The 27732-nt window shown below is 51.2% G+C and overlaps 1 protein-coding gene across 11 annotated transcripts in view; it reads right to left on the bottom strand.

Annotated features, from left to right (window-relative positions):
* The window catches only part of Trerf1 (transcriptional regulating factor 1), a 208574-nt gene extending 188367 nt beyond the window's left edge, over positions 1–20207 (bottom strand). For 8 of the 11 annotated variants that reach the window (XM_055613248.1, XM_055613293.1, XM_055613308.1 and 5 more), the window contains exons 1-2: positions 19687–19818; positions 19182–19266 (exon numbers count right to left, since the gene is read on the bottom strand). The gene's annotated coding sequence lies outside the window, so the exon portion shown is untranslated. Of the gene's footprint in view, positions 1–19181; positions 19267–19514; positions 19575–19686; positions 19819–19912; positions 20068–20166 lie in introns of those variants that run through there. The other 3 variants (XM_055613271.1, XM_055613278.1, XM_055613256.1) reach the window with 3 other exon arrangements.
* Between the last annotated feature and the right edge of the window lie 7525 nt (positions 20208–27732).

Raw genomic sequence — 27732 nt, 5'->3', positions numbered from 1 at the left:
AAATCCTACGGCGCAGACACGAGAGGATCAGTGCTGTGCATCACAGCAGGGCTGAGGCGCCCGAACCCCAGCAGGAACAGGAAAGCTAGAAGACAAGCAATCCCATGTACGAAAGGCTGAAAGCAAGTAAGGCTACAGGTCCAGGGAAAAACAGCCTTCCAAGGTTCAAAGTGAGCAAATGACATTTTTCAGACAAATACTGAGAGAACTGCAACAACCACCAGAACCCAACACACACACACACACACACACACACACACACACACACACACACACACACACGGTCCTCTAGACAGAAAGATGTTAATCTGGGAAAGAAGTGAACACAAAAAAGTTAACATAGAGGGACTCAATGGTTGAGCGTTTACTGTTCTTCCAGAGGACCCGGGTTCGGTTCCCAGCACCCAAATCAGGCAGCTCACAACCACCTGTAACTAATTACAGGGATTCTGATGTTCTCTGGCGTCTGAGGGTGCCAGAGAGGCACGCAACAGTATACACATAAACTCACACAGGCACAAACACACATGAATAAATCAAAATAAGTAAATGATATTTAAGTTGATTTGTCTAAATTATTACTATTTAAAGCTATGTCTCGAGCCTCTCCCTAGAGACTCTAACACCAAGGCCTCCAACAGTACACAAAAAGCTTCAAGCATTTATTGTTTTGCACGTGAGCATGGGGTGGGGAGGAGCAGGCGTGTTACAGTGTGCGTGTGGAGGTCAGAGGCCAGCGCTGTCCCTTTTCAGCTTCACCTGGGTTCCGGGGACGGAACTCAGGTTCCTGTGCTTGTGCGGCCACACTTTGACAACTGGACGTCTCACGGGCTGGACGGAGTACTTACGTCGCAAACACAAACGATGCAAAGCCCAATACTCACAAAGGTCCGACTAGGCGAAGCTACAGCAACAAAATAACCGTTATTAAAAACACACCGGAGGAGCCATGTCACGTGATCGCTGAGTGGCGGTCCGTTTTCATTGTGTCTATGCTCTCCGGCATGGTGGTAGAAATATTTTTTTCAGTATTTTGTTTCACAGAAAACAAATCTAGTATTTTCTTACACTGCAAGGTGTGACCGCAATTTTTATTTCCTTAAAAAAGTTCTAAAAAAAATGGGCACACGTTCTGGGTGTGGGGTCTACCCTCTATAGGTATTAATAACACCAAGTCTTGTGAATCAAGAACGGGGTTGGGGGCGCGGGGCTGAGAGATGGCTCAGAGCCTCTTGCAGGACCAAAGTTTGGTTCCCATCGCCCAGACGGCAGCTCATGGCCACCTGCAACTTCAGCTCCAAATGTTCACAAGTGTGCATTTGCCCACATGTAAGCACACACATACACCCAATGTTAAATGTATACATTATATATATATATTCTTTCAAAGAATGCTGCTGGTCTGTTGACCTGGATCAGGTACCTGGCCTGAGTGCAGGATGATGCAGAAGGATGCTCAGGTCCACAGCAGCAGCACAGAAGCAGAATCCCTCAAATCTTCTTCCCAGAGGAGAATTCTACCAATTCATGAGCAAATTCTAACTCTGCAAAAAAACAGTATCATTTTTAAAAGTAATGGCCCAAGCTGTCTACACAGCCTACGCGTGAATTCCAAGGATCGTGTCCAGTTCCAAGTAGCAGACACCATGCAGCTGAAATGAAGAGCCCCTCCCTGCAGCAGGGAAAACAGAGATGGAGCCCAGAACGGCAGTGCGCTCTGTTGCTGGAGGAAGAAGGTTCGTGCTACCCACCTCCCACTAATCAATCACACTGAGGCTGATGGAGTCAGGCCGGTGCTCCCATACGCTCACAGCTCGGGGGGGACATTAAAACTTCACGAAGACCAATCAGAAACATGAACAAATGGGGGGGAACGGGGCGTGGTGATGCGTCCCTGTCATCCCAGCACTGGGAAGGAGGATCTGGAGTTCAAAGCCAGTCTCAACTAGGCAGTGAGTTTGAAACTAGCCTGGGCTACCCTGTCTCAAAACAACATAAAAAAGAAGAAAAGGGAAAAAAAAAAAAAAACAAAAAAAAAAAAACTTGGAAATGTCCACTCTCTTCAGTTCTCTCTAGTAATCTACCTTTAAAAAAAATCTGAGATGTGTTTGAAGTTTGAAGATTTATGTATGTATACTCACATTCACTAAAGCATTTATAATAGTTAGAAACAGTCAATAAGCTGTATTTTAATAATCAGAGATAAACTAATAAAGCTAACTGATTAAATTGTACCCAGTACACAGTGAATGTACCTGAAAAGATATTAAGTATTTAAGGAAAAAAATTTTCAAAGAAAACTTACTGAGCAAGATGGTAAATCACACTCACAGTAGCCCAGTAGTAGCCCGATCTACTTAGTTACTGAGCTCAGGTGCTCAGGCAGCTGTGCTACAGAAGGGCAGGTGTTTCACAGGCATCACCTCCATTCCTCCAGAGCCCTAAAGGTCACTGTTATTTCCAGTGGCTGGAGGATCCTGGCTGTAGCTCAGTGGTAGCGTTTTCTCTCCATTCCTGAGGCCCACGGCACTGCCAAAAACATACATATTCATACAAAATCACCAGACTGGCCTCCAGATTTTTTGTATCTTCTCTCTCTCTCTCTCGCTCTCTTTTTTTTTTCTTTCTTTCCTTCCTTCCTTCTTATTTTACATGCAGGGGTTTGTGTATCCCACGGTGGCCTGGAGCTCAATGCGTAGTAGCTGAGGAAGACCTTGAACTTCCTGCTTGCTGGAAGCCCTCTAACAACTGAGCCACAGTCCTGGCCCCAGATTTTAAAATCTTAATCATCAGACTGCATTATCTGCCTGGAGATAATGAAAGGAAATGTATGAAAACAGTAACCCACAGGAATTAGATTTTCTCCATCAGTATTTTCCAAACTCTTTATAATCGCTGTGTGTGGTTTATAGACTCCTACTATCAAAAATGGTAAAGGAAGGACTTTCACTTGTCACTTACCGTTGCATAAGTTCATACACGCACACGCGCACACACACACACACACACACACACAACACCAACAACTTTACTGAAGCACTGAATGGCTTCCCTGGCCTTTTTTAAAAAAAAACATTCTTTGGTCTTTAAAAACAAGAGACAAACAAACAAACAAAAGGTGAAGATAGGGAAGAGAGGTTCTGGGAGAAAAAAGAGTTCCGAAAGAATACAAGGGGAATAGAGAAAGGTGAAATGACAGAAATATATTATATACATTTTTTTTGAAATAGTCAAAAAATGTTTTAATCTTTTAGGAGGGCTGCTTAAACACACAAACACACAAACACACTTACAGCCCAGACTGAACACTTGGGTTTGACCCCCAGGACCCATGTGGTGGAGGAAGAGAAGGGACGGGTAGTCCTCTGGCCTCCCATACATTCATCATGGCACATACCCCGACACATGCACACAAACAAAGTCAACAAACGTAAAGAAAAAGTTAATAGTTCATGCCAGGCACGACAGAGACCTACCAGCACTCAGGAGCTTCGGGCAAGTGGATCTGGGAGAAGTCAAGACAGCCTGGACTATCAACACAGTCCCCTCTCACAACACCAGAGGAGAGAGCTGGAGAGATGGCTCATCAGTTCAGAACACTAGAAGCTCTCACAGAGGACAGAACTTCCAGTCCCCACATGGGAGGCCTCACAACCTTTCCAACTCTAGTTCCAAGCCATCCAGACTTCTATGGACACCAGGAATACATAAGAGACACATATATTCTATACAGAAAACAAAAATAAAATAAGTGAATTAAAAAAAAAAACATGAAAAGAAGTCATTATGTAACAAATCTTAATTACAGCCTCTGGGCAGAAGAACAAGATGGGTCCAGAGCTTAATCTAGAATTGTCCAAGAGTTTCAGTTCCCAGGTCCATTTTCACCGTCTGGCTTGCACTGGACTCATTTCACAGGTCTTGAGCTAATCTACTGACCAGCCCCGCCAGAAAGGATGTGGACCTTTCAGGTTTACAGAGATGAAGTGAATTTCCCAAGTCACATAATGTCCTCTAGTTCCTGTTAAAGGGCTTCCCCACCTCCCACCTAGACATACTATTGCCCCAAATTATACAGACTGATTGGCCTGGTCAGATCCCAACATTTTCTGAAAAGAGTGTCGCTCCCCGCACATGCCAACAGCCCAGGCCCAGCCCTGACAGTCTACCCAGAGCCTTGTGACTGCAGAAGATGGTTAAGCAGAGGAGAAAGTTCTTCAGCATCCTCAAAGCACTTCTGCATCTTTCATCTCCTCTTATTCTCAAAATAAGTCTCTCGGGAGCTGGGGACATAGCTCAGCTGGCAGAGAGCTGGCTCAACGCGCACAAGAGCCTGGGTTTGCTCCCCAGCGCCACAGAGGCAGGGTGTGGCGGAGCATGCCTGCCATCCTAGCACGGGGGAGGTAGAGGAGGGAGACCAGAAGCTCAAGGTCACCTTTGTCCACAGAGCAAGTTCTGGGCTAGCCTGGGCTACAGGAGACCCTGTCTCCAAACAGATGAGTAACAAACCCTTCATTCAGGAAATCCGAGGATGAGGAAAATAAGCTTCCAGGGTGCTAACCTGCTCAAGAACAGTCTTGGGGGCCAGTGTGGTCCCCCTATCCACTACATCCCGGCATTTATATTGTTGAATAAAAGTGACTTATAGAGGCACCGTAAGGAAGTGCGGAAAGCCCCTGCTTTCACGGTCACCGAGTCTCCCTTTCTGGATTTGAATCTCTGCCCTACTGTTTACCAGCCCTGAGACCCGAAACAATGTCCTGAACTCCTCCGTGTCCCCATTTCCCCGTCCGGGCACACTGACACGGCCATCCTCACGGAAACGCTCAGGAGTCAGCTGAGGATGGTTAACATGTAAGTGGCTCTTATGTTTTCACGTAAGTCTGGTCCCCGAGCACGCTGACTTGTCTTTCTAAAGACAAAAAGAAGCCTCTTGTGCCGATTCAGCCTCTACCTTCCGCTCCCTGGCTCCTCTTAACTGCTTCCGAGAGCCTCCTCCGTGGATCTCTTACTTCTCAGACTCCCTTTTAACTGAGTACAGGCTTTTAAGTTTAAGTCCCTGGAAGTGTCCTCTGGAAGGACCCTGTAAGGGCTGCAGATGGGGATGGCTGGTTGCCCAACACCGCCTTCTCAGCTGCTGCTCACACTCCCTCGTGGGGTTTCAGTCTGTGATGTCAGAGCTGGAGGCACACCAGGGGGGAAGCAGGAAAGAGCCCAGAGCGCAGGAGGAAGGGGCAGAGGCCTCCCACCCACAGAGCAAGGTCCGAGACTGGGGCCTCAGAGAGAAAGGAGGGAATGGGAGTGAGGGGCACAGAAGGAAAAGGGAACCTCCTCAGAAGCATCTCTCTCCACCATGGACAGGAGGAGCAGCGGCAGGCCACCCTCCTTCCCTCCTGTGGCCAAGGCCCTGAGCTCTTGATCAGCAGTTGGCCTACAGGTTCAGGTCCAGCTGGAGTTCCAGTTAGGGCTGCCATTTCCCCAGCCTCAAAGCTTTGGATGTTAAAGGTTTGTTCCCCAGAGCGGCACTGACTGAGGGGTGTCTTGAGAGGTGGAGGGAGACCTCCAGACTCAGACTGTGCAGGGGGAAGGAAAAGCAGGACTCTCTTTTGCCTCAGGACGATGTGGTGGCTTTGTTCCACGCCTACTCTGCTTCGTGCGGCCTCACCACAGGCCCAAAGAGCAACAAGGTCAGTCAGTCATGACCTTGAACTTACAAAATGGGAGCTGGGCCGGGGACACAGCTCAAGGGTGGGTCCCTCTGCCGGCTTGGAGACGGTCCTTAGGTTCAATCCCCGGAACCGAAAACACATAAAATGTGAGTGAAGGGACACCTCTCCTCTTCATACGCTGATGCTCCCACGTGCATTTAATTACATATGTATACACCTAACCACGGGTGCCTAACGAGGCCAGAAAAGGGTGTCCGATGCCCTGGAGCTGGAATTACAGGAGGTGGTTGGTGAGCCAGCCGGTGTGAGTGCCAGGAACTAAACTCAGGTCCTCTGCAAGATCAAAACATGCTCTTAACCTCTAGGCCCTTTCTCCAGCCCCTTCGTCTCTTAGCACTGAGACTTTACTTGCACCAGGGCCCAACCCAAGTCCTGAGCCCCAACGATAAGACATAGCTTGTGTCCCACAAACCGGGGGAAGTGATGACTGTGATTTAGCTAGACGGAGGAAGCCCCCCAAGCCTTCAGGGAAGGGTCTGCAATAATCAAGGGTGAAACAGGCATTCAGGGAAGGGAGAAGCCCCCCAAGACAAAGCTAAGACCCTGCCCAGCCCCCGCCAAGAAGCTCTGCGCAGACATGACCATGCCCTGTCTCCCGGCTGTCTGATAGGAGAGCCCCCAGCTCCATGGCCTTTGACCTGTAGCTAGCGGACCTGGAGGGCTGGGTTTTGTTTTGTTTTGTTTTGTTTTTGTTTTTTTTGTTTTACTTTATTCAACTTTGAATGGTTTAAATGCAACTAGCCATGCAAAGCTGGTGGCCGCCGCATCAGACAGCGCAGGCCTAGATGCAGGTGACGAAAAATGAAGTCAGGGCTAATGCTGTCGTCCCCCAAATTCACAGCTTGACAGTTTTAACCCTCAATGTGATGGCATCCGGAGGTGGGGCCTTTGGTGGGGGGAGGGGGGGCGTGATCACAGCATCAGAATACGAGCTCAGGTACACCTGGAGAGAAGAAAGCCTTCCATGATCACGAAACGCGCTGTTACCAGACACTGAATCTGCGTACACACTGACCCTGGCCTCCCTACCTTCCAACTAAGAGAAATAACTGTCGTTCGAGCCATTGGGCATGGGCTGCTTTCGCTGGGCTTGTCTGAGAGGACTAAGATAAAGAGGTAAATCCTGAGGTGGCACAGGGTTTTCTTCAAGGCCAGGCCTGTGTAGATTCCCACAGTCACCATGCAGCCCACCCCGGCCCCCGTGTCTGTGGAACAAGGCCCCGCTGACCCCACACAACACCCCTCACCTGCCACCTCTGAGGTGGTGGCCATGGCTGTGCTAGACAATTTCCCCTACCTCCTCCTTTTCCAAGAAGGCGCGACTAGGCTCATGTTTCTGTGCCCACCATCGTCCTCCACTAAACCCTCAGCCCCTCCGATGGTTCCAGCCATTGGTACGATTCTGGAACACAACTCAATAAACATTTGAAGAACAGGGAGAAATGAGAGAGAGCACTGAGTAGCCTCTTCTAACAAGGGCTGAGACCCTCATTTGGATCCCTCGAATGAGAGATTTTTCCTAAGCAAGTGTCCCCAGCACTCGACCTATGGTCTCAGGGGATGCCATCAAGGGTGTTTCCTTATAGCCTACCCTGCTCTCGGAATCCACGGGTCAGCCCAACTGACTCCCATGATCCAGCCCCCAAGGCCTGGGCAAGCACCCTACAGCTTAACATGCAGGATTGTAAGCAAGCTGCTACAGTGGGCCGTGCCTCGGTTTCCCCAAAGGGAGGACACTGAGCATTGCGTCTTATAATGAATGGTAAGGTAGAGAATGACTAAGCTGTCTGCACAAGGCCGGGCATACAGCAAGCATCTCATAAGAGGAGGTGCCAGTATCAAAGTGGCCCGTACCCCCTGACTCTGACATCCCAGGGAGCAGGCCAATTCCTGGACCCCTATACAGGCTCCCCTCCTGTTCTGGGAAATTCGGGATAAAAATCCAACCTCTTACTCACTTACTGAAGTGTTCCCAAAATGCTCCTCTTGCTCCCAAGATGAAATTTATTTTCATTCCCTCTAACTTCAAACTCACTCGGTCCCCGCTGCATTTTGGGGTGGCAGGGGTTAGGAAGGGAGCAACGAAACCCCAACCAACAGCTTCCAAAAGGTGACAAAGCCACAGGGAAGAGGAAGAAGTTAAGGCAGCCAGAGGGGGCTGCCGGGGGGGGGGGAGGTGGAGAGAATGCCCCTGAGTTTCTGCTATTATTGAACACCCCAATTCTCAAAGGCAGCTCGGCTGCCCCCTCCTCCACGTGGGCCGAGCTCTGCTAATGAGAGAGCGAAGCCCTGCCTGCACTACCGCAATAATGATTTCCCTGTTGCATTTTTACAGGCCTGCCGCTTTATCATAGCCGAAGTAGACGTATATTTTCAATAAATCCCTTCCCTCCCTCGCCCCTCCCGAACCCTGAGCTCTCCCCGGAAATGCTGCTCCCTGGGCACCCCTCCTCCCTCCGTACAACCCCCTACCCCACAGCACAATGAGTTCCAATAATCAAAACAGAGAGGGATGGGGGGAAAGAAGAAAAACGGAAAAATCACAGCTGCTAAAAAGCACGGTTCGAGGCAAGTCCAAGCCCTCCACATTTTTCTGCAGGAAGCGCTCGCTGCTTCAAGGACACAGCAGCCCTCCCCTATCAGAAAGCTTCAGCAGAGTTGCTCAAAGGGGGAAGGAGGAGGGGGCGGGTGAAGAAATCTAATATTCCCTCTTTCCTATTTTGACTAAGCCAGCACAGACAGAAATATAGATAAGGCCTTGAATAACTGATTTAGCAAAATGTCACTTATCAAAAGGGATGGGGGAAGGGATGGTATTTGCATTCAAGGGCTCAAGTTAAGCCATGCTGCAAGGCCACAGCAAGGCAAGGCGAGGAACTATTGCTCTGCTCTGGCCTCCCTCAGAGGCTGAAAACACTGAGCCTGGGTTTGTCCCCACATCAAGAACCAATGGAAAGAAAAATCAGAGATTGGAAAAAAAAAAAAAAAAAAAAAACCCAAAACCTTGATTCTTACATAAGCATGTATACAGTATTAACCAGTGTCGGGCTTTGTGAGAGAACTGGGGGTGCGGGGCGGAGGGTGACCCAGTTCTGCCTTCCCCAAGTAAGTTCCAACAGAGTGATTCTGCAAGCCAAGTACAGCAGGGACCCTGGGAACCCCACAGCCCTACCCCAAGACAACCAGACATCCAGACACCTAGGCAATGAGAGAGTTCATCAGATCTCACTGTGGCCAAAACTATTCAAAGGGGAAGAAGTCCCTGGAGTCCTCAAGGGTCAGCCACTGACAGCTCCATGTTCACCCAGCTAAAAAAGCAAAGGGAGGCCAGCCCGGAGCCCTATGAACCAGCCTCCAGTTTCATTTTAAGGGTGTGCTCCATTTCCTACCGTTACGAACCTCAGGGGAACACTCAGATCTCCTTGCATATCAACTCTTATCTTTTTGGGGCTTGAGGGGTATTCGTCAAAGACCAAAAGGAGTCCTTGGTGGACGGATCTGTAACGACAACAAACCCAGCACCCACCCAAGGACTCTTCCAATGAATGGTAACGGTGTGAATGACTAAGCCATCTGTGTAAAGAAAATTAGTGTTTCTCAGGCAGCCAACTGTCCAGGGCCCTGCTATGTCCCAAGGTCAGAGCCCAAAGACCTGAGGCCAAGGAAGCTGGGAATGATCACTGATCTATGGAGTGGTCCAAGGGAGGGTACCAGCTGCCACAACCAGACGGTTGTGTCTTCCCAAATAACGCAGTTTCGAAATCCTAACAATAGGTTGGGGCTGCAGAGGTGGCTCAGTGGTTAAGAGCAATAGCTGCTCTCGCAGAGGTCCTGGGTTCAATTCCCAGCACCAACACGGCAGCTCACAATCCTCTGTAACTCCAGCTCCAAAGGATTCAACACCCTCTTCTGGCCTCCAAGAGGCACAGCATGCATGTGCTGTCCACAAACATACACAGGGGCAAACACCATCCACAAAGAATAAAATAAAATAAAATAAAAATGTGATGCTCACACATGCTTAAATCTTTGGAGGATTAGGGTCTCTGGGGCGGTAAGCCTTAGCACCCACACCACCTTCTCGGCTTCCTTGACGCAATGCTTGTGTCTGTGCAGAGCGCTTTCTGTGAGTCCCCACAGACACAGGACATTTCAGCTCTGCTCCGGTGGACGGCACACAGCCTGGAGCCTGCTGGGTGCCCTGCCCCGCCCGCTAAGCTAAATCAACAACCCGAATGCACCCTTTTTTATTTCCGGTTTTGAGACAAGGTCTCAGGAAGTAGCCTTGGCTGGTCTAGAATGTACTACGTACCCCAGTCAGTCTCGAACTCACTGTGATTTCTGCCCCATCCCTACCCCAACCCCCTACCGAGGGCTGGGATTAGAGGTGTGTTCCATCACGCTCAGCTTTCAATTTGTTTGTCTGTTTTTACGTTGATCTATTTTTAAGGAAGGGCATGGGGTCCACGTAGAAGTCACAGGACAATCTGCAGGAGGGGGCTCTCTCCTTCCACCAAGCGGGCTCCAGGGACCAGATTCAGGTCAGCAGGCTTGGTGGCAGGTACCATACCCACAGAGCCATCTCACTAGCCTTCAATTATTTTTCTTTTTCCTTAACTTGTTTCTTTTCTTTTTAACTTATATATTGTATACATAGGTGTCCTGAAGGTAAGAGGTCAGTTAACAGGAATCTGTTTTCTCCTTCCATATATATGTGTTCCCAGGAACCCCAGGCTGGGCTTCGCGGCAGCATCTTTATCCACTGTGGCCTTTCGCCAGCCCTCAGCTCTACTGCTCAGGCCTCGTTTTCCTCTGCTGTCTGTTGATGCTGTCTGGGGGTGTTTTATTTTATTTATTTTATCTATTTTATTTTCATTTGATTGGGTTTGGATTTTTTGAGATAGGGTCCAAAGATCGGGCTGGCCTCAAACTCGATCTGCTCCTCCTGCCCCAGCCAACTGCTGGAGTTACAGATAGGAATCAACACACCCGGCTGTCCTCAGCCAGTGAGAGCCTAAACGCTCTCCACCGTGGTCCAGGGACACCCGTACAACAAACTTTATTTCGGTGTGGCGTGCACTTCCTCAAGAACGATCATGCGCCATCACGCATCTCCCTCTCTCCAGTAACATCAAACTGCTATCCCCGACCCGCAGTTCCAAACAACATGCCTTTCCCACGTAAACACGGGAAGACACTTCACCCACGGCGTGATGGAATCTCTCTGGCGATTCAAGGCAGTAAGACCAAGGGAGTCCATCATGCTGGCCTCCCGGAGTTTCGGGAGTGCTTAGACTTTTTCATCATGAAAATAATTTTTAAATGAGTAACCGAGGCCTCACCCTCTAAGGTGGGCAACAGGATTCCACTGGATACTCCACGTGCACAGAGAAGATTCTTAAAACGGGAAATGGCTCTCCAGTACTCACAGCCAAGCTGAAGGCCTGTGCGTGCTAGATGCAGCTTTTGTGGCACTAACATTACTGAATGCAGCCTGCTAAGGCAGGGAGGGCCAGGCAGAGGGCTCAGCGGGCTGAAGGAGCCAGAGGGAGCGCCATCCCTGAGACCCACATGGTGGAAAAAGAGAACCAACCCTGTCCTACAAGTTGTCGTCTGACCTACACAGGTCTGTGTGACTCACGCGTATCCATGTACATACACTCACTAAATAAATAAGTGTAAATACAGGTATATGCACGTCTAGAGCCACAACCAGCCTTCTCTGGAAAGTTCAAGTTTCCCCTGCACATGGTTCATGGGGCTCTTGAGGAACAAAACCACATTTGCTTGTCCCTTTGGATAGGCAGTCTCACATTCCGCCTACAGAAGCAGAGCTTGAACCTGTCCTGATTGGCATTTCTCAGCCAGCATTCCTGATGTCAGACGTTGGGACATAAGAGCAGCCCCAACTCAAGAGCATGGAACAAAACCCCAAACCGGAAGTGACTACAAGGCGGGAGCTAGAGAAGGCAGGGACTGGAGAGCAGTTTTAGGAGAGGCTCTGGGACCTAAGGAAAGAGTTTCACATCCGGCGAGCAGCCCAGCAGCAGAACAAGCCACCTCGTGGCTGTCTGGCAGGGAAGTCTCTCCAAGTCCACACTCTCCACACCTTGTCTGACTCCACCTCACACATCTGTAGGAGTGTAGGAGACAGATGGCATAGCCCTCCTGTTGGGGACACAACCCGACCTCCCCTCAGGTCTGCGACCTCCATCCTCACCCACCCACCTGCCAGCAGACCCCACAGTGCGGGGTCTGTGGTAGATGGCACAAACCGTGATAACAAGATGCTTCTTCGAACGGCAGCGCAAGGGAGAGGCACGAGTCCATGTGCGGTTGTGTGCTTAAGAAACTAACCTTGGGTTTTGGGTCCCCCTGCCTCCAGCTCCCCGGCTGGTATTTGAGGTGTATGTACTACCATGCCTAGCTGTGGCAGTGGTAGGGACGGAGCCCAGGGCTTCATACATGCCACGAAAGCTCTTGACCGGATGTCCAGTATGGGTTTTGTTTGGTTTTGTTTTTAAGCTTCCTGTTCAGAACATATAGCGCAATGCCTCACCTCTCAAACAGGGCTGAAAAATCTCAGAGGTCTTTTTCTCGTCGTACTTGGCTAATAAATTGAACGTCAGGCCCAAAAGAATTAACTGAAGACTGTTTTCCTTAAGCAAAAGTAATCTGCTTTTTCCTCTGTGCCGCTCAGTAAACGTGGTCAAATGATCAGAAAAACGCAGTGTAATTTCTGATGCAGTTTTAACCCGTGGAGTATCTGGCCAGTGGTCTCGGCCTGGCCCCTTCCCAAGGACAGTGCAGCCTCAGCCTGGGGTCCAGGAAAGGGGAGCAGCGTACCGCAGCCCTCACAGAGCTCACCCTGCCCACCCACACCTTCACTCTGCCTCAGATGCTCCCCTCAGAGCTGCAGGACCGACTCTCAGAGAGCCAGCCCAGTTCTCTAAATCAGTCAACCCTGTTCCCTCATCTTCCCCATCAGCACACATCATCCCTTTCAAAACAACCAACCAACCAGAAGCAGTTGCTTTCAGGCTCGGCCCTCTGGCCCCCGCCCCGTCTTTCCGCCCTTCTCCATTATGAACAAATCCAACCAAGAGGCTGAGTCTCTGTGCTGTAGGAAGCCATGGAGTCTGCCTCTCCACCCAGTCGGCCCCAGCCCAGAGCCATCAGAGCTGGCTCTTCCCAAAGTCACCAAAGGCCAGCACTCGGTCAGATCTGACGGGGGTCTTCTCTGGGCTTATCAACTTCATAAGCACGAAAAGTTTGTACTTTTGTTATTCCCCCCAGGGCCAGGGCAGACCAAAGGACAACTTTAATCAGTCGGTTCATCAGTCCTCACTTTCCATAATGTGGTCCCTCTCAACCATCTCACTGGCCCTTCATGAGCATCACACACTCACACACACACACACACACACACACTCCATAGAAACCATTCATCCCCTCCAGGCATCTTGACACTGGATCTAACTCCGGTATCCTGGAGTTAGCCACCAGATATGGCTCTGTTGCTTTTCTTTCTCATTCTCACCTGGCTGCTCAACTCCTTTGACACTGGCTACATCAGGCTACGGACTTAACATCCCCACTCGGGGTCCATCAGCCACCTCCAACTTACCGGTACTCAACCGGAAATACCCTGATCGTGTGCCTCACTTCTCCCCGCTCCCCACCCGCACTCCCTGACCTCAGCAAGCAGGACACTGTCCTTCCAAGTGCACAAGCCAGAAACTTTAGAGTCACCCCACATCCTGTCTACCCTACCTAAGCCAAACTCTTACTCGGCCTGCTCTACCTCCACCAACTTCCATCCCACACCCACCTGGATCCTCCAGGCACCCTGGTCACCTCCCACTTTACCTCCTCCACCTGCCTCCACAACAACCAACCCCACCTTCACCGAAATGCCAAGCTCCTTTAACTGTGAGTTAGGGTGCAACCACTTCCCACTCAGAACGCTACAAACGAAACGTAAATAACTCTTTGGGTGGGCAAGATGGCTCAGTGCGAGAAGGCAACTGCAGCCAAGCCCAACGACCTGAGTTCAATTCCCGGGACCCACATCATGGAAGGAGAGAAATATATCTACACATAATTTTTTAAATATAATTTAAAAAACAAAATCCAAAGATTTAATCGGGGGCCAGGACCATAGCCCTTGTAATCCCAGCTACTCAAAGGCCTAAAGCAAGAAGATTCACAGTTCAAGGCTAGCCTCAGGTAGGCAGTGACCAGTCACAGATAAACAGATAAACAGACGGACAGACACACACACACTTAAAATAAGAATCTTTTTACCAATTGGTTAAAAAAGAAAGACTGGTGTAGCTCAGTGGTACCCGCCCAGCATATGTAAGCCTTTATTTAGGCTTCGCACTAAAAGTAAGACACAGAAACCCAAACCTTTCCGAGGCCCACAACATCCCGAACGGCTGTCCCAGCCTGAGTTTTCTCCATCCCCCTTACCCATGAGCTCTCCTAGCCTCCTGCAGCCCTGAAGCTGGCCACACAGGCTCTCCTCTGCATGGCCACCCTGTCTTCCCCCCCCCCCCACTCCTCACGGAGGCTGCACTTCACCAGAGCATTTATCACAGTCTGCGGCATGTTCACCCCAGAAAGTCGGGGGTGGGGGGTGGGGGCAGAGACAGAATCCTGTCTTGTAATTGCCAAGATTCCCAGCCCCTTAATGTAACGGGCAAACAGCATGTGATCACTGAAGAGTGAGTTAACTGGGGCTGGAGCGATGGCTCAGCTGTGAAGAGCAGAGGTCTTCACAGCTCTGCAAAGGTCGCTCCTGCAGAGGACCCAGGTTCAGTTCCAGCACCCACACGATGACCTGCAACCACCCCTAACTCTAGTTCAAGAGAGCCACTGCCTTCTTCTGGCCACTGAGGGCACCAGGCGTACACAAGATACACAGACATTAATAAAGAAATAAATCTTTAAGAAAGAAAGAAAGAGTAGCTGCTTAATATGAAAAGGAAAACCAGGGCTTCTCAAGGCAGAGATTTAAAAAATAATAATAATACATATGTGACCCCAAAAATTTCACAGCCATTAGACCCAAAGGGTTTTTTTTTTCCTCTCTACTTCCTCTAAAAATATTTTCAATGTCAGTAGAGCAATAGCCCAGTGACTCTCACACCACTCCTAGTTTATCGTCCTCTGTGAGGAAACAAACAAACTCAAATGTTCATTTCCTCAGACTGGATTCCTGTGAGCGGCTACTCTGAGAATTTGACATTCTTAGAAAACATCCCAGAGGGGTTTTCTGTTTTCGGTGGCTGTGTCTACCATTTCACTTAGAAGAGATTTACTAAAAGAATCATGGAACAACTCAAAGTTGAAGGGCTTGGGGGTGGGGGGTGGCTCAGTGGGAAAGTGACGGCCTCACAAGTGTGAGTTCAGATCTCCAGCCCTCACCCAAAAAATACATCCATAAGGAGACGTGGTGGTGGGTGGTTGTAATCCCAGCACCCAGGAGGAAGAGACAGGAGATGGCTTCCTGGCGCCTACCAGCCAGCCACTGAATTTATAAGCTTCAGCGTCAGTGGGAAATTCTGTTTCAAAAATGAAAGGGAAGAGGACTGGAGAGAGGGTCAGCTAGGTGAGGGCGCACGACACCAAGATTGACAACCGGAGTCTAATATAGAGAACCCACAAAGTGGAAGCAGAGAACCGACTCCCACAAGTTGTCCTCTGACCTACACACACACACACACACACACACACGTACACACAACCCCACAACACCCTAAAAACATGTCAATAACTGCAACTGGGCTGGTTCTAGTCCCTTTCCTAGGGGAAAAAGAAAATCTCAACTACATTTTCGTGACACCAGTTGCCCTCCAATGTGAAAATATTAAAAATATGGTCACCCACAAGATCCCTGAAGCCTTCAGCCCTCTGCCCTGCTCAGCCACACGGTGTTTTGCTTTGTTTTCTTTTGTTTGAGTTCAGAAATAAGCAGGACCATGTCTTATGCAGCCTGAGGTCTAGAGCACGTTTCTGGATCCTTATTGTGTGTGTATGTGTGTCAACAGCCAAAAAAATAAAATTAAATTAAAAAAATATTTTTTTTTCTTTTTTTTTCCCAAGGGCTTTCTCCAGAAATGCCCGTGGTGACTTGACAGTACCTGGAAGTGACCAGACATCAGCAGCAGGAACCCCGTCACTATCTAGATACATCGAAATAGCCCACACGTGACTTCTTCACAGTTAAGCAGGCTAGGCCACACTGAGCTCTTGGGTCCCCTTCTCCTCCCCAGAGCTACCTGCTGCCTGGAAACAACAGCTTAATTAACCTCAGGCTTGACTAAGCATTAGCTCATCCAGCCAGCTGGCTGCAGAGGAAACTTCTAAGATGAACTGAAATTATTTCGGGCACCTGAAAGTACAAGCTCCCTCTCCATCAGCACATATAATTAGGATTTTTTTTTTTTTTAAATATATCTGCCCCAGGGTTGGAGCGGTGGCTCCGCAGGAAGAGTGCCTACTGCTCTTCCAGATGACCTGAGTTCGATTCCCGGCACCACCGCTTATGACGCCAGCTCCAGGGGGCCCCACAGACACCCATGCAGGCACCCACATACACACTCGTGCACATGTCTGCGAGATTAGAGATAATTAAAAAAAGAAATCTGTGAAACATACATGAATGACTGAGCGTACAACAGTAGCAGGCTCGCCTGGGCAATGGCTTACATGTCGGCACGGTTGCCAGGCTGCTCAAGAGCTTTTGTGGAATGCCAACCTACAAATCCATTTCTCCATGAGAAGACAAAAAAACAGAAGTTAATCAACTCGCCCGGAGTCCATGAAGCAATTTGGCCGTTGGCCCAGGAAGACACTGTCAAGAGCTCTGGGTCCACGCTGCACATGACAGGGGTTTAAAGCCGGAACCAAAGCTCTGTTCTTCTTAAAATAATAATCACCCCCTTAAAGGCAGAAACTGCTAGAAATTGGTACCCTGTCCATTTTCAGAGACACCTTGGCCTTGCCTTGGGCATACAGCCACCTTAGACGTTCTCACTTTAAAATGCTCACAAACTTGAACCAACTACTAAACACAAGACAATTTTAGCACCCCATCAACCTCACAGAGAATTCTTCTGTGCACCACCTCAGCCCACTCCCGCAAGAAAATAAAATAAAATAAATAAATAAATACACAAACAAACAAATAAAACCCTTTGTGTTCTTACGATCAACCTATCCGGCAAAGAAGGAAAAGAGAATCCTAAATAAGCTTTGTTTTCATACCCACACATTTGTATACACGAGGCACAGAAAACAACACCCTGTCCCCTCTCCCCTCTTTGAACTCAACAAAAACCACAGTACTTTCAGCACAGTTCATAGAGACTGTTTTCACACCAAGCTCTACGTAAACGCTCCAATATTAGCAAACGCCTGCTATGTGGATGCCTGCTTACCAGGCTGTGAAAAGACCCACATTCACTCTGGAACCTGCAAAATTAATCTTCTCTGTGCCTATAACGCATAAGGCGAAGGCTTTCTCTCTCTCTCTCTCCCTCCCTCCCCCTCTCCCCATGTCAGGCAGCCTTCTAAACAATCAGCTGGCGAAAATGGACATGCCTAAAAGGGCGAGGCCCAAAGGGGTGTGTCACTACAGGGATCAATCGTCACAATATTTTAAAAAGAAAGAATCAATTATGATTCTTGGGCCTTCAAACCTTGATTACCAAGAAAACGCTCTCAGTTGAATGGGGGGGGGCGGGCTACTGTGACTTGATTAATGGCCAAAGAAAGACAATAAAATAAATCTCATAAATGTAAAGAGGAAAAAAAACTGAACGACTGTTCTTGGCTCCCAGGTTAGACATGTAAATAATTCCACCCTGAAATAAACACACATGAGGAATTCTGTTTACTCTCCCAGCACATACACCAATCAGACTCAGCTATCCATCGGGTTAAAGATAACAGCTAATTTGTTTAGCTAATGCCTACTTGGGAACACGTGATAGGGAGCACCAATATTTCTAACTGACTCAACTTTCAAACCGGCAGATCCCAAACCCTCCACCCTGAAACCTGACGGTAGGAAGGAAAGAAGAAAAACGGACTATCGGTAACATAAAAAGAGGGATTTTGTTTTGTTTTAACCCATTTTTTCCCCCTTCTAGACTCAAAACCCATTTACAGAATTAGGGAAAGCTTAACCGACTTTAGTTACCCGGTGTGGTTGGTTAAGCCTTTAACCCTACTAACCAGTCCCTGGCCAGACCCCCTGATGTTCAAATTATCCTGGTCAAGTTCAACTCCCAGCACCAGCACCCATCAAAGTAAAACTATCTGCAGAAACCAGCAGGGCTGAGTGCCAAGAAAGCAAGCAAGGAGAGGCAGAGACTGCTGGTTTAACCAGCTCGGTGCTGGTTCCTCTGCCAGCACGCTGGGGAGCCACAAAGCACATTTGCACACAGAACTCCCAGCGTGAAAAAGTACCAAAGGTGCAGGCGATTGACACCAACTGGGACAACTTCAAACTCCTTTCTTTGAGAGAAAAAGTCACCTCTGTCGCCTGAGGAAAAAGACCAAGGCAAAGTGCCCCTCCCAGGCATGCTCTGCTGAGGTGCTGGGCCATGCCTGGGCTGGTCATTCCTAAGCATGACCTCCACACACACGTCACAAGACAGTTCAGGGCCACCAGCGACCAAGCACCGAACACAACACAGCACTTGACTTGCCAAAGCAACGTTTGTCTAGGGCAAGAGTTTGACAGCATGCCTACTCTACGGGAGCAGAGCACAGGGAACCCAGAGGCATTTTCTTCTTTAACCCAAGGATGGCAGGCACACAAGCTCCAGTCCGGGGGCTGGCACAGGCCGCCTGCCAGGTGCTGCCCCTGCCTCCATCGGTAAAACGGTGGTTTGGTTTGCAACTGGGGCTTCTCCTCGGCAGGAACTTCCCAGACTCCCAAACTGAAGTTGGGGAGTGAGGTGGCAAGTTCGCCTCCCCACACACCTCTCCCACCTGGGTGGCCGCACTTACTTCTGGGAACTACCCAGCCCCCACCGAGCCCGCAGGACTCACATATACACACATAGGCATCACGTCAAAAACCCCAAAAGACACATCCCTGGGGTCCTGCGGTTTCTTGGCTGGAAGAATGGAGGCTTTATAACACACCAACCTTCCATTTCAAACCCACCGCTGACACCCTGGAGGCCGGGGTTCGCCGGTCACAGCGCCCACCTCACCCCTCCCCCTTTGCTGGGATGCTACGAGCCGGGAGAGGGAACAGGGAAGAAGGCCAGCAGGGAAAGGGCCCCGGTAACAGCCGGAAAGTAAAGAGGCCGCGGCAGGCTGGTCCCCCACAGGCTTCCCTCCGCACCCCACCCCCACCTCCCGGCGGAGCATCCCCCTCCCACTAATTTTTTTTTTTTTTTAATGAAACTTAATAAGCTTCTCTCCTACCTTGGCTGTTTCGGCAACAAGTGCCTGGGCAATCCGACAAGACGACCAGTCTCCACTCGGGGGGCGAGCTGGGGGGCGAGGCGAGCTGATGGAGTAATTTCAATATTAATCCGTGTCAGCCGCCTTCTCCCTCATTTACAGTACTGCCCTCAGCCTGTAAACAAATATCGCTCCGCCAGGAAACATACTCCCCAGATGCAAGCCCCTCTCCCCAAGCGCGGAACCTGCCCCCCCCGCCCCGCCCCCCCCCCCCCAGTCCCGGGTGGGAAGGCTCAGGGTTCCCCAAAGCACCAACTCAACCACCCTCAGCCACCACCCCAGCAAGAAACTTACTCGGTCCGGTCTACGCCTCAACCCTCCCTCCAGGAAATCTCCTCTCCATATGCATTCGGCCTCCCCGCAGGAAATCTGCTCCCCCCCCCCCCCCTCCTCCTCCCCCTCCTCCCCCTCCTCCCTCCTCCTCCTCCTCCTCCTCCCCACGCGCCCTCCCCGGCCAGAAACTTACTAGCCAGCTAGCCAGCGTGCAGGGCTCTCCCGGCTCTTGGAAACTTACTCCCAGCTAGGGCGCCCGGCGGCACCCCCTCCTCCGCCCCCTCCTCCGGGCCCCGCTCCCTGCCCTGCCCTCCCGACTCCAAACTCTCCGCATCCAGCCGCTCTCCCCCTCCCCGGTGGAGGTTCGCGGCGCCCGGCGGCGCGCGTGCTCCCGCCCCCCTCCCCTCCAGGAAACTTACTCCCCATCTGCATGCACCGCCTCTCAGCCATCGCTCGGAGGGAAGGGGTGTGCAGGGGAGGACAGAAATACATATGCAGCTCTCGCCCCTCCCCCGGCCGCAGCCCACTCGGGCCCGAGCCGCGCGCTAACCTGCCCTTACCTTTTTTTTTTTTGCAAGCGCCCCCCTCCCCGAGCCCTCCGGATCCGCTCCCCCCCACACACACACACACAAGCACCCCAACCCACCCCACCCTCTTTCACCCGTTTACCCACCCCCTAGCAACCGTTCCTAAGCTCCTCTCGGCCTTTTTTTTTTTTTTTTTTTTTCTTTTTTTTTTTTTTTTTTTTTTTGTAAATCCAGGATGCAAATTCCTCCCCTGTCAGCAAATCGACTGTCAAATTATTTTCTTGCAAAAGGAGAGAGGCGGGGTGGAGTTGGGGGGGGGGGGGCGGGGGGTGAAAAAAAAAAAAAAAGGGGGGGGGGGGGGGGGGGGGGGGGGGGGGGGGGGAGGGAGGAGAGGGGCCGAGGAGGGGAGAGATATCCCTCCGCAGAGCCGGGGCCGGCGGGCGGGGAAGCAGGAAGTAAGGTGTCCGGCGCGGCGGCGGCCTCTCCGCCGCGGCCCCCGCCCGTCCCCCGGGGCGCCGCGCTCCGGCCGGCGCGGGCCTCGGGGCGCATTGTCCGCGGCCCCCCCGCCGCCCCGAGCCGGTGCACGGCCGACTTCGGTTGTCTTTATTATTATTATTATTATTATTATTATTGTTTTCCGCGCCCGGCGTTGTGCGCGCGCGAGCTTGCACCTTTCGGGAGCCGCCGAGTCCCCGGACGCGGGAGGCGGGGACCGCGGGCCCGAGGAGGACCTGTCAGTCCCCGGCGTGCAGCCGAGGCTCCGAGCCGGGGAGGGGTGGGGGAGCCGAGCGCCCCCTCCTCGGGGCGGGAGGAGGAGGAGGAGGAGGGAGCGGCTCGGTGGCCGGGAAGCCGCTGCCTTCCCACCCCGGGCCGGCGGCGGGATTGCTTCCTGCGTCGCTGCCGCCGGCGATTGCAGAAGGCGCGCTGCAGGGCCGAGCGACTCGGGTCGGGAGACGTTTGGTGGTGGTGGTTTATTTAGAGAGCTGCAAGGATGCCAGGGTCCGGGCGGGCTGCGGGGGAGACCGGGCTTCGAACCCTCGCCGCCGCCGCCGCCGCCGCCGCCCGGCCTCCCTGGGACCCGGGGAGAGGGGGGGTGCGCCCAGGAAGAGAACTGCGGCTCCCGGGCGAGCTCGCGCCTCCATCCCTCAGCCCCTCGGGGGGCGGGGAGGACTCTCCATCTCCGCCGGGCCCGGGAGGGAGGTTGCCTAGGAGAGAGGCGGGCTGGAGGGAGGGCGGGGAGGAGGGGGCGCGGGCGCGGCCGTGCGTCCGCCCCTCGCCGTGCGCCGCGCCATGACTGTGGGACGTGGGGCCGGGGAGGAGGTCCCCGCCGCCGGGGGGCCGCTCGGGGCCGCTCCGCATTGGTCGCGGAAACCCGAGCCCGGGACTCGCCCCCCCCCCCCCCCCCCCGCCCTGGCCTTGTCTCCTCCTCCTGCTCTGCGGGGGAAAAAAACCGCTGCACCCAAACCGAGAGCAGCTGCGAGCAAGGGGGCAGGGCGCCGGTTGGCGTGCCCGCCGGGGGTTCGAACACCCCACCCCCGGGGGGCGGGGGGGACGCTGGCCCCGGAAGCGGACCCGAACGAGACCTCGGCGGAGACTGCGGATCGGTCCAGGGGCCACGACCCTAGCCCAACGCCGCGGCCCCCCCAGCCGTCTGCCCGCTTCTTTGCTGGTCTTTGGAAACGTGCTCCAAAAGATGGTTCAACGGACCCAGCCGCCTCGCGCGGAGATCCAGACATCTCTGTCCGAGGAGCCGTGGGACAGCGAGTGGGTCTTTCGGGGTTTTTTGGGGTTTTTTTTGTTTTTGTTTTTGTTTTTCTTCTCTCTTTTTTTTCCACGAGGAAAAGTTACACCATCCTTTACCTCTCCAGCATGGGGGAATCGTTGTGCCTCCTTCTCCCTAAATCTGGCGCGAGATAAGCCACCCCCCACCTCCCCCACCCCACTCCACTCGAACTCCGGGTGTGGACAGGGCGGGAGAGACACTGTATGGAAGCTTAAAGCATGAGGTCATGGGTTGAAGGGGCCGCTGCCAAAAGCAGCGGAGGTGATGTGCCTACGCGCGCGCGTGCGTGCGTGTGTGTGTGTGTGTGTGTGTGTGCGCGCGCGCGCGCGCGCGTGTGGGGTGGGTGTGTTTGGAGGGGTCACGGTTCTCCATCTTCAGCCCTGGAAAGCCCTCGCGTCTAGTCCTGTAAATTCTAAAACACCTGAGCCAGAGAGCCCCCCCCCCCACGAAAGAAACAGGAAGGGGCTCGGGTCTGCTTGGCTCGGTGACCCTCCAGCTAGGCAAAGAGCCTTGGTCAGCGAGCAGGGTCGCAGGGAGCGCAGCCTCTCCCCCTCACTTTGCCAATCTTCTCTTTGATCCGGACTGCCACGCTTCCCAAGTGTACCGCCCTTTAAGCCCTGCTAAGGTCCTCCCTGCTGCTCTGAGAATACAGCAGGTTCCTGAGGCACAGCCCCGGGTGGCCGGGTGGGGGGTTCAACTCTGCAGCCCTCTCTTCCTTCAGTCATAAGGCTTGTCACTGCTTTGTTCCTGAGTGGAGCTCCCTAACCATTCGCCTACCTGGTTTTACTAGCTCTTTTTGGACATTCGGTGTTCCAGGCCACTGTCCCTACCTCTGAGGAGCCTTCTAGAACTTAACCAACCTCTATCTCTGCCTCCCTAAGCGTTAGGGGGCCTTTCTCTAGACCTTCTGGCAGCCCGGCTGTCACTGTCAGGGCACTGGCCCCAAAGGAAGCCTTTTGCCAAGCTTGAGCACCACCACTGACTGCCTCCAGCCTGGTGTTCCCTGAGGGGGTTGGCTTCACACCTCTAAACTCTGGGTTTCCTCAAGAGATCCTGGAGAAAGCTTACCCAGCCTCCAAACCTGAGCCCCTCCGCCTCCAGACATCAGCACTTATCGCCCACACAACACTAGGAGAGGAAAGGTCTCCCAACAAAAGCCCCTCCCTGGGGCAGATAACAAACCCGAACTGATAAGGTCCCCCAGGCTGTGGAGTAAGTCAAATCATAAGAGCAGGTTTGCAGGGACTCCAAGACCACGGGCTGCAGAGGGCCGGGGACTTGCTTCTTGCCCTCTGGAATGGTGACACCTACCATAAACTGACACGGCAAGGCTTGAACGAATTAATATTTACAAGCCTTCCATAAATTTGTCTTTAATGGAGTCCTGTCACACACACACAGGTCTGACATTATTGAAGCAGAAATCATCTTTGGCCTAAATGATTGAAAAACACCAATAAAGACATAGATAATAGAAAGGCCACATTTAGCCGATGAAATCGCCTTTTAAAAAAGCGTATTTATTTTTTGTGTGTATGGTTGGGACATGGAGGTCAGAGGGCAAAACCTTGTCAGCAGCTGGTCCTCATCTCCCACCAAATGGTGTCCAGGGATCAAACTCAAGCCGTCAGTCTTGGTGGAAGTTTTTTTTTTTCTCTCTCTCTCTCTGAGCCATCTCACTGGCCTTGACCAAGGAAATCCACTCTTACAGGCAATCTACAGAGTGAGATATTCAGCCCCCTACAAGGGCTATAGATTTTTAGTTTATTTTGGCACAGGACTGTAATTAAACTCCAGTCTGTGTTATACTATATACTAAACTAGTGATTGGTTGGTTGGTTGGTTGGTTGGTTGGTTGGTTGGTTGGTTGGTTGGTGACAGAGTCATACTATGTAACCCTGGCTAGCCTGAAACGTTCTATGTAGCCCAGGTTGGCCTGGAACTCACAGAGAGCCACCTGCATCTGCCTCCCCAGTGCTGGGATTACAGGCGTGCTCCACCAAACCCTGACATGATTTTTTTTTTTTTAATGGGAGTTAAAGGGCTGGAGGGATGGTTCATGGGTTAAGAGCACTGGAGCTCTTCCAGAGGACCTGTAACTGCATTCCCAGGGGGTCCGTTACCCTCTTCTGGTCTCCATGACACTGCACACACATGGCACAAAGACATACATGGAGGGGAATCACCCATACATATAAAAATTTAAAAAATGACGAGAGAGAGAGGATGGCCAGTATTAAAATATCAGATCTTTTAAATGAATCAAGCTAAAGGCACCCTAGCCCCTGCCCATAGCCTGCCCTTGGAGACGGGAGACAGGCAACTACTGTATAAAATATGGAAGTCAATTCGTATCCCCGTTGGTAAAACTTTCTTCAATGCAATTATCTCTTCTCCTCCTCTTTCTCCTCCTCCTTTTCTTCGAAGGCTCAACGCATTTATATGGTTCCAAGTTGAGATCAACAGCAAGAAGGTCCTCCCCTGTGCTGCCCACCATCCTCTTCATTTTCCCTCGTGGAAGAAGCAAATTCACAGGTGGAACTCGCCCAGCTGTTTCCCAGGCCACACAGACTCTTTGGAAGCCTGCATCAACCCTTATGTCCAGTGCTCTCCCCCCCCTCCCCCATGGCAGGGCCGCCCCACTCCCCTCCCACTCTTAGTCTCCAGCAGGTTAAACGGTTACCTGAGCTACTGACATTTGAAAATGATTAACCCGTTTGTGGGTCTTTCTCCACTACACTAATAATCACTGACATTTACTGAGCTGTGTGTGTGTGTGTGTGTGTGTGTGTGTGTGTGTGTGTGTGTGTGTACATGCCCTTGTGGGTATGTGCCGGGCACAGTGAAGGTCAGATATCTTCGACAATCTCTCTTCACCTTATTTTTTGAGACAGGGTCTCCCCATGACCCTAGAGCTCACAGCTGAGTTAAGCTAGCTGATCAGCACACCTCAGGGCGCCTCCTGCCTTTACCTTCCCAGGGTCGGGGTCACAGGCACACACCACTGGACTTGGATTTTCAGGAGGGTCGGGGACCTGAACTCAGGTCCTCGTGCTGGCACAGCAAACACCTCGCCAACTAACAAACACCTCCTCAGCTCCTTTACTGAGCTTTCCCTGTGTGCTAAACCCTGAACACGGTTTCTTTCATCTGTCCTCGGCATTGTTACTGCCCCTAATTTACAGAGACAGACAGACAGGGAGACTGAGAGGGCGTCGCGAAAGGTTCACCGGTTTTCCACCAGATCAACCTGAACACAAATCCTTTCTCCACGCATGTGCGTGTGTGTGTGCAGGTGTACACAGATCTGCTGGTGCATACATGTACAGATCCATGTGGAGGGCAGAAGACGACCTCATGGGTCTCTGGACACCGTCCGTCTTAGGTTTTGACACAGGGTCTTTCGCTGGCCTGAAGATCACCCAGGACATAATGACTAACGGTTGGTGAGCTTCAAGAGGAACCACACACCTCAGCACCCTGAGCTCCGGCATTCCAAGCATGCTCCCACGTCTGAGGTTTTAGTGTGGGTTGTGGGAATCACACTCGGATCCTCCTTATGCTTACAAGGCAAGCGCTTTATCCATTGAAATATCACCTCTGACCTCATGCTCTTTTGTGTGATGAAGGTGGAGCTTCTCAACTGCTGGAGAACTAGGAAGAGAACTTGAACTACCAGCCTTGGGGGTGGAGAGATTGCCCAGTGGGTAGAGTACATGCTGTGCTTGCAGAGGACCAGAGTTCCGTTCCCAGCACCCCACTGGGCAGCTCAACCACTTGCAACTCCAGGGGCCAGGGAACTCATGCCCTCTTCTGGCCACTGTGGGTATATACAGCCATATACACATGTACACATAAATAAAAATAATTCACTTGAGGGTGGGGGTCAAGACAGGGTCTCTCTATGTAGCCCTGGCTGTCATTGATCTGGCTCTGTACTCCAGGCTGGCCTCAAACGCACAGAGATCCTCCTGACTCTGCCCGCTGAGGGCTGGGATTAAAAGCATGTGCCGCCACCATCCAGCTAAAAATAATTTTAATTGAAAAAAAAATTATACCTGCTTCTGCTATGTCCACTGCTGCAGGAGAAATCCCAAGAGTGTCAACAGGACCCCAGGCAGGGAGTTAGGAGAGCCACACACACATTCAAAGTCACTGCTACACAAATGCGGGAGAAAGGTCAGCAAAGACAGCAACGGCACATCAGCCTAACAGGGTGTTCCTCACTCTTGTTTCTTTGCCGTCTTTGAGTTAGTCACAACCCAAACAATAAGAACCAGGAGGTGGGATTTTTCAGAACTCCCACTGTATAACCAAACAGATGCAGTATCGTTTGCCCGCCCTCACCTCAACCCCAAGACTGTTAAGGACAGTGTTGAGAGATCTGGTTTACCCAAGACCAGAGGCCCAACTGGTACCTGTTTAGTAATACTGAGAGATGGCTATCTCTGTGTCAGGGAAGTGTCTAGCCAGAGAGAAAACACGTTCAGGCTATGAACTGCCTCTCAGTTCAAGTCATATTGAAAAAAAAAAAAAAAAAAAAAAAAAACTAAACCAAATTCAGGATACTGAATAGATTCTCTCTCTCTCTTTTTTTCCCCCAAAATGTGTTAAGCTCTCCTACCCCCTTGTCTTTCTGAATAAGCTTTAAAACAGTTTCCCCATGTTTACATGAATCCTGGTGGGGAACTGGCAGGATGGCTCAGCAGTAAGAGCACTTGGCATGAGGTCCACGTGGCATGAAGTCCAGAGCTGGTCCTCAGGGCCCGTGTAAAAAGCGGCACTGGGTGACGTGTGTCTGCAACCCCAGCTCCCACAGCAGCGTAAAAGGCAGAGGAGGAATGCTGCCCGGAGCTCATGGGCCAGCTTGCCTGGAGTTTACAGCACAGTGGCACAAACAAGAGCTGGTGCCTCAAACAACATGGAGGGAGACAACTCGCAAAAGTTGTCTGCTGACCTCTACCCAGTACACATGGACACACACACACACACACACACATGCACAAATAATGACGATTTTTTAAATTGGAAACATACAATTGGAAGTGTCACTGAAATTTCACTAACTCTATACATTAATTTGGAAGAATTGTGCGTGTGTGTGTGTGTGTGTGTGTGTGTGTGTGTGTGTGATGAGCTATCGCCATCTCTTGGTTCTCTACATAATCTAAGCTGGCTTCCAACTCACTATTTAGCCAAAGCTGGCCTTGAACTCTCAATCCTCCTGCCTCAGCCTTCTGAGTGCTCAGAATATAGACATGTGCCACCAGGCCTGGTCTGGTCTTTTGATACAAATAATGATTATTTTCAAAAGTTTTACTTTATTCATTGACTATTTCATAGGTAATATGCAATGTATCTCTTGGCTGCTGAATTATCCCTCCAGCCCCATTGTTCACTGTATTTTTCACTCCAAAAATATTCAGTAAATATCTTCACATTTTCCTGTTTTTTTGTTTTTTAATGAGGTTTGCCTTTCTGGGTGTTCCCGGAGCATCCCTCTTCGTGACTACAGCCTTAGTAACTGCTGGGAAGTGTTTTGCAATCACACCTGAGTTTTCTTGTCGTTAGTGTCTTTTGACCTGTTAGGTGAGATTTTCCAGGTTCTTTGCCAGCTGAATAATCTAGGATTGCATCCTGAGCACTTCTAAGGCTAAAGACTCTCCACAGTCCTGAGAAGCAGAGATGGGATGAACCCAGCAGAAGTTTCAGCACGATGGAGTGCACAGCACAGGAGAACCCAGCAGGACACACAACATGACAGCAGAAACACGACAAGGTAGAACAAGAGGATTCACAGGTGCATTAGCACACATACACAATGAACTAAAATGTGAACTACTTTGAAGAGGCTGGAGAGATGGTTCGGTGGTTAAAAGCACTGGCTGCTCTCATCGAGGACTCAACTGGGTTCAGTTCCCAGCACACA

This window comes from Psammomys obesus, unplaced genomic scaffold, assembly GCF_907164565.1.
Source record: "Psammomys obesus unplaced genomic scaffold, mPsaObe1.curated_primary_1811, whole genome shotgun sequence".
Lineage (NCBI taxonomy): Eukaryota > Metazoa > Chordata > Mammalia > Rodentia > Muridae > Psammomys > Psammomys obesus.
The sequence above is the reverse complement of the archived record's forward strand: the minus strand, read 5'-3'. Positions and strand labels throughout refer to the sequence as shown.